Source organism: Tupaia chinensis, unplaced genomic scaffold, assembly GCF_000334495.1.
Source record: "Tupaia chinensis unplaced genomic scaffold, TupChi_1.0 Scaffold000288_2, whole genome shotgun sequence".
NCBI lineage: Eukaryota > Metazoa > Chordata > Mammalia > Scandentia > Tupaiidae > Tupaia > Tupaia belangeri.
The window spans coordinates 1,103,125-1,110,356 of NW_006159773.1; the positions used below are offsets into that span (position 1 = coordinate 1,103,125).

The following is a 7,232-nucleotide window of genomic DNA, read 5'->3' on the forward strand; positions in this document are numbered from 1 at the left end:
CTATGAAAAACTGAAAAAAGATTGAAAAAGATACAAAAAGTGGAAAGACAGCCCACATTCCTAGATTGGAAGAATTAATATAACCAAAATGTCAATCCTACCCACATTAATTTACAAATTCAGTGCAATTATGATTAAATTGCCAGAGATATTCTTCTCAGAAGTAAAAAAATAAGATCATGAAATTTGTTTAGAATCATAAAAAGCTTATATTGCCAAAGTAATTCTGTACAAGAACAATAAAGTAAAAGGGCTCTCCCTTCTTAACTTCAAAATATATTAGAAAATGGTGATAATCAAAACAGCATGGTACTGGCAAACAAACAGGCATGTGAATCAATGGAATAGAATAGAGAGGCCAGAAGTAAACCCCAAAACATTCAGCCAACTGATTTTTGACAAACGCACAAGACAATCCAGCGGGAAAAAGAAAATCTCTTCAACAAATGGTGCCAACAAGACAGGATGTCCAACTGCAAAAAAACGAAACTGGACCCGTATTTGTCACCATTAACAAAAATCAACTCAAAATGAATCAAAGATCTAAATGTAAAATCTCAGATTATAAAATTACTGGTGGAAAACACAGGGGGAAACTCCTGGAGATATCCAAGTGGGCAAAGAAATAAGGATCCCAAAGCACAGGCAACTATCCCGAAACTAGACAGGTGAGACTATATCAGGCTGAAAACCTTCTGCACAGCAAAAGAAACAATAATTAGAGTACAGAGACCACCCTAAAAATGGGAGAATATATTTGCAAACTGCTGCATACAAGGGACTGATAACCAGAAACTATAGGGATCTCAAGCAAAAAAATAGTCCAGTTAAAAGACGGGGCAAATGTGCTGAACAGACAACTCTCCAAGGAAGACATACAAACAGCTAGAAAGCACATTAAAAAATGTTCAGCATTTGGTATCATAGGGGAAATTCAAATAAAAAACACAATGAAATGCCACTTAACCAAAGTAAGAATGGCTAAGATAAAAAAATAAAGAATGGGGACCAGTAGATAGTGAAATAGTTGTATCACTGGGCTCACACATAGTAGACCATGGTTTGAGTCCTGGAAACAGTGGCTTAAAACTCACACTGGGCATGTGTGCACACATGCCCAAAATCCCAATAGGAGAATAGAGGAGAAGGGATTGTGGCATGGCCATTTCCCCCGTGGGGTAATTTCTCTCTTTCTGTCTCTTTCTCTCGCCAGTAAGTACATGCATCCTATAGCAAAAATATCTTTCTAAAAATAAAATAAAAATGATAAGTGCTCATGAGGCTGTGGTGAAAAAAAGAACTCTCCTATACTGTTGGTGGGAATGTGAACTAGGACAGCCACTGTGGAGAAAACTAAGGAAGTTCACCAGAAACCTACATATAGAAGTACTATATAATCCAGCAATTCTACTTGTTGATATCCACCCAGAAAAGATGAAAACCCTCAGTCAGAAAAAACACTTCCACATTCATGTTTATTGCAGTATTATTTTCAATTGCTAAGACATGGCATCAACCCAAAAATCCAAGAACTGATGAATGGATTGAAAAAATGTGGCATATAAACTTTATGGAATACTACTCTGCCATAAAAAACAATGAGCTCTTAACATTTGATGCAAAGTGGACAAATGGAAGATTTAATGCTAAGCAAAGCAAGCCAGATTATGAAAAAGAGGTATTGTAAGTCCCTGCTCAGTATATACCAAATGTCTGCACTCTATGGCAGAAACTGGGGGATTAGGTGTAATAGCAGGGAGGGCAACTGTAGATACTAGAGATAGCACAGAAGAGGGTGGGAAATGAGAGGGGTAGGAAAGCAAAAACATTTAATAGATATAAAAATTAAAAGTTATTTGTTGATGATAATGTATGTGATAGTATCTTTGACTTGACTGGTATGTACTGCATTTGTGCTGGGAAAAGCCATTTTTGTGCGTTGTAAAGATGTACTATGATTAAATGCAATGAAAAAAAGAAGAAGCAGTGAGAAGCTAAGGTGACTATGGCAATATTAAACTTTCCCACTTGAGTGTGGCTGACTCGATACCCCATTTTTGGCCTGTATCAGGCCTGTATTTCTTTTTTAATCTAGGTGAACCCCAAGATTTTTTGCCAATATGGCATCAGAAGTTTTCATTTAGTCTTACTCAATTTGTAAAAGAAAAAACATTATACAACCCATATTATAAAATGTAAAATAGTGAGATTAGCAGATGGCATAATGGTTACATCTCTGGACTCTCATGTAGTTAACCATGGTTTGAATCCCAGACCTACAGGCTTTAAACTCATGCTGGGCATGTGTGCATACATACCCAAAATCCTGAGAGAAGACTGGAGGAGAAGGGATTGCAGCATGACCATCCCCTTGGGGGATAATTTCTTGCTTTCTGTCTCTCTGTCTCTCCTGCAAGTGTACACACTCTATAGCAAAAACCTCTCTAAAATAAAAAGTAAAATAGTTCAATCCCTTATTTTGTACATTTTGGCATTGAGGATTATGTGTTCATTTCTGAAGTATTAATCCAAATGTCTCCTGAATACATCCACACTGTTCTGTTTTCATCCACCAGAGTAGTCCAAGGTACCACCACTGGACTATTGCAACAACCTCGAGGCTCCTGCTTTTGCTCTTACACCCCCCGCCCACACACACACCCATTCTCAAAACATAAGCACTTGTTTTAAACAAAATTTTAATCACACTACCCCTTTGCTTAAAATTCCTTATGACTTCTCATTGGTCTTTGAATAAAGACAGAAATTCATAGTTCTCAGACCAATCCAGCCCCGGCTTGCCACTCAGGCTTATCTTGTATCACACCTGTTCTCTAGGTTTCAGTCACACTCTTCCCTCAGTTCTCCCTGGACACCTCCCAGACTCTTCTCCACCGTAGGAATCATGCAACTATTTCTCTCGGCAGTGTACCCACCTGGGATGAAATTTAATCCTATTTATCCTTAGATCTCACCTCAAATGTCAGGGATATTTTCCAAGAATACTCTACCACCTCCACACACTCATACTCATGCATACTAGGGCATACTCCACATTGCTCACTCTCACATCCTTTTTTTTTTTATCATAAGCACTTTTTACAGTTTTTAAAGATAGACTGATTTTTTCTTTTTAAAATAGATTTATTGATTTCTTCTGTGAGATAGAGACACCCATGACAATGTCCCCATACCACAATCTACCCCTAGCCTTGGCCCACTCTAATCGTGAGCATGCTCACATGCACCGATATGTACAGGGAGGCCCCAGAATATGAACTGGGACCATCCCATGCGGATGTAGCTGTGTTACCTCTGCACCACCATCCAGCCCTGTGATGTTTTTTTCAATTCTTTTTCTCTTGCAAATGAACATTACACATTATGAGATCAAGGGTCTTTCTCTTTCTCTCTCCCTCCCTCTTTCACTCTCTCACGAAGTAAATAAACTTAAAAAGAGAAAAAACTAAGATGTGGAAGCTGGTACTTACTGACATGGGATCAGGGAGGTAGACGATAGGTGCAGTGATCTGTGGTTTTAAGACATGAAATTCAGGAGACAGAGTGTGGATCCCCAAAGCCTCCTGAGGCAGGAGACAACTCCTGGGTCATAAAATTAGACCAGGTGCAAGGGTGAGATAACTGTGCATATAACTGTTAATTAAGTGATAATAAACTAAAATGACCACTTGGGTTAGACCACCGATGAAGATCCAAATAGTTCCCTTTCAAAAGTGCCTATCAGTGGAAATTAATATTACTGGACGCAGAATTACTAATCATACTCATTTAAAATACAAAAAAATATTTACACTGTCTTTATTTCATGTAACATTTTTATTGTTTTGGTTTCAGAAATGATTATTCATCTCATTATTTGTGAGAACTTTCTTATATATTCTCCTAACCAGTCCAACCACCCTTCTTTTCTAATCAGCTGGGGATTCTCTTCCCCCTATTCTCAGGAATAAAATGCTGGCAGGAGTGTGTGTGTCCAATACAGCAGCCTCAGTCCATGGCCTGTCAATATCCTTCCGGCTTTACTGATGTAGGTGTACTGGCCAACTGCCAACTGTCGCTTCTGTGCCTCTCTGCCTGAGGGCATTCTCTAAGCTCAAGCTGCCTTGCCAGGAGGGTAAGAGTACCAGACAGTTAACTCCCCCTTCTTGCCCCCAGCAGCTCTAACCTAAGACTGGTAGGAGGTGGTGTGTAAAAAGACCAACTTCTGTGCTCTGCAGTTGGTATAACTCTGAGGCTCATGTTCTACATTGGTTCCCAGTTGCACAGTAGGAATAAGTCCCAATTATTCACAACAGAACTTTGCTTGATAATTCACCCATTATTAGTAGCTTTTGCTTTCCCTGTCTCACTTTCCCTCTCTCCTGCTGTTTCACTTCCTGGGTAAGCTATTCACATTTGCTTCTCTGTCTCAGAGTGTGCTCTTGGGGGAATCCAAGCTAGGACAGTTAAAAAATGTCATGGACACTCCTGCAGCACTAACTCATATCATCGTAGTTCGCCCTCAACTTAAATGACTTGTGGAAAGAGGTCTCTTCCTCTTCCTCATCCTCAGGTGGGACCACCACCAAGATGCAGATTTTTGTAAAAACCCTCACAGGGAAGACCATCACCCTCGAGGTTGAACCTTCGGATACAATAGAAAATGTAAAAGCCAAAATCCAGGGTAAGAAAGGAATTCCTCCTGATCAGCAAAGACTGATTTTTGCTGGCAAGCAGTTGGAAGATGGGCATACTCTGTCTGACTACAACATCCAAAAGGAGTCCACGCTTCATCTTGTGTTGAGGCTTCGTGGTGGTGCTAAGAAAAGAAAGAAGTCTTACACCACTCCCAAGAAGAATATGCAGAAGAGAAAGAAGGTTGAGCTGGCTGTCCTGAAATACTTATAAGGCGGATGAAAATGGCAAAAATCAGCTGCCTTCGTCGGGTGTGCCCTTCAGATGAATGTGGTGCTGGGGTTTTTATGGCCGGCCATTGTGACAGACATTATTGTGGCAAATGTTGTCTGACTGACTGTTTCAACAACCCAGAAGACAAGTCATTGTTTATGAGTTAATAAAAGAAATGAACTAAAAAAGAAAAAAATTGCTTGTGGAAAGAGACCATTCACATCTTTAACACTCACCTCCAGCCTCCAGGATCACCTGTGTACCACACTGCTTCATGAAATTATAAAACAATAATGGTGTTAATAAGGTACATGCATAATGGTTCCTGGACAGCATTCTAAGAACTTTTGTATATTAAGTCATTCGTTTCTTATAGAACCATATGAAAAGTGCACCAAGATATTACCACATACATGTCTTACCCCAATTTACCCAAGCTTTATGAAGAAACAGTGAGAGAGACAAGAGGCAAATGTCGGTGATGCACCCTCAGAATCTAGAAAACCCTGAACTCCAGGATGGAACTCCCATTTTCTGTATTCACATGCATATAGGTTTTGAGTAACAGATAACACCATGTCGTACAAAGAAGTACAAAGAAGCCCATGGAAACAACTAATTTTCAGGGCATCCTCATTTCTAGAGAACTCCTTAACCCCATAGCTGGAAAGTCCATATAAGTGACCAGTTTCCTTTTTCCAGTGGAGCTCTGGGTCATAAACCTATAATCTACAGGTCAATTTATAACAAGCAATCTATGCAGACCAGGCAAACTCTTCTAAAAGTCTTCTTAGATTAAAAAATTAGAAGATTAGAAGAGAGTAGGATACTAGCGCTTCCTGTTGTATTCCAACGACAAAACCCATTCCTTTGTATGTTGTATGGTCAAGTAAGAGTTGTCTTGAACGTCTCTCAAGGAACAAGCAACTGAATTACACACATGCTGTTATTTTGTTCTCTGATGGGTGATTATGGTTTTTATCACTTGTATTTTATGAAGAAACTGAGGTTCAAAAAGGTGAAAGGACTTACCAAGATCATGCAACTTGTGCATTGCAGGTTTGATGCCACGGCTGTGGGATTCAGAACACAGACTCTCAACTACTTCAAGGACAGCTACTAGGCAGCAGTGTGGCCGAGATCTATCACTGCCCATGGTTTTATCTTAGTTGATTCAATCTGCTTTTCGAATTTTCTTTTCCCAGATAAAACCAGGCAGAAGAAAACTTTCTATTCACTGCTAAAATACAGTGGTGTTCCAGCTTTTGTTAGAGGGGGGAAAACAGCATAGAGCTACAGTGTTGTGTAAATAAAGAGGCCTTTAAGTAGAATGACCCACTGCAGAGGCCATTTGCAGAGTACATTGAAGGGAAGGGACTCTAAATCACTATCATCACACAAATCTGCCCTACACTTCACCAAGACTCTGCATTTAGAGTCAGAAATTTGGACCAATGCACACAGAGGCTGCAAACTTTCTCAAGTTAATAATAGAGACTTTGTTCCACGGAGGTGACTACTTCATCACAAATGGAACAGACTATCTATGGTATGAATAAGAAAAGTGGTGGAGAGCCTCTTAGTGATTTTTTTTTTTAGCAGAAAGGTTTCTGTTAGCTATACCTTGGCAGAGTTTTCATGATCATTTAGCTGTAAGATAGCTAATATGAGCGTTATATTTGTATAAGTTTCTGTTTGGTATACTTGATGTGCAAGTATCACATGGAAATTAATTATATAAATTATATGTAGTTCTTACTTAAAAATAGTGATTTGTTCTTTTAACTATCTTTTGTTTCTTTGAATTTCAGTGTCAATATGTTCATGTGTTTATTGGTTTTGATTAATATCTAGGTTCCAAATTGCAAGTACAGTAAACACTCTGGTATCCCAAATAATTAAAGAATATAAAGAGTGCTCTTATTCTTTTTAAGCAAATCTTATTCTACCTAGACTGGATCCGGTCATGTTACTGGATGTCATTTCCATAGGGAGCACTCAATGGATTTTTCTCAAAAAGAAAATTGTTTTACTAATATCTTTTAAGGTTTATCCTACCAAATATCCTGCCCCAGAAAAACACATGATTTTACGAAGGATGATCCTGATAGAAATTGAAACAGTCACAGATGTCTCAATTATAGTTGTATGCCTTTCACACAACAAACCTGCTGAAAAAAACAGCATTTTTATTCCTTCACTAAGAAACTAAGGGCTGAAAATTTACATTTGCCATTTCACCTCTGTGTCACCTTCCTGAGCTTTGATGTAATGCAACAGAATGATGGTTCCTATTTAATTAAACAGAAATCTGGATTAACTCC

The 7,232-nt window shown here is 38.8% G+C and overlaps 1 pseudogene; it reads left to right on the forward strand.

The window, feature by feature from the left end:
* The first annotated feature begins 4,555 nt into the window (after positions 1-4,555).
* LOC106735061 (ubiquitin-40S ribosomal protein S27a pseudogene) lies at positions 4,556-5,075 on the forward strand (annotated as a pseudogene).
* Positions 5,076-7,232: the final 2,157 nt, after the last annotated feature.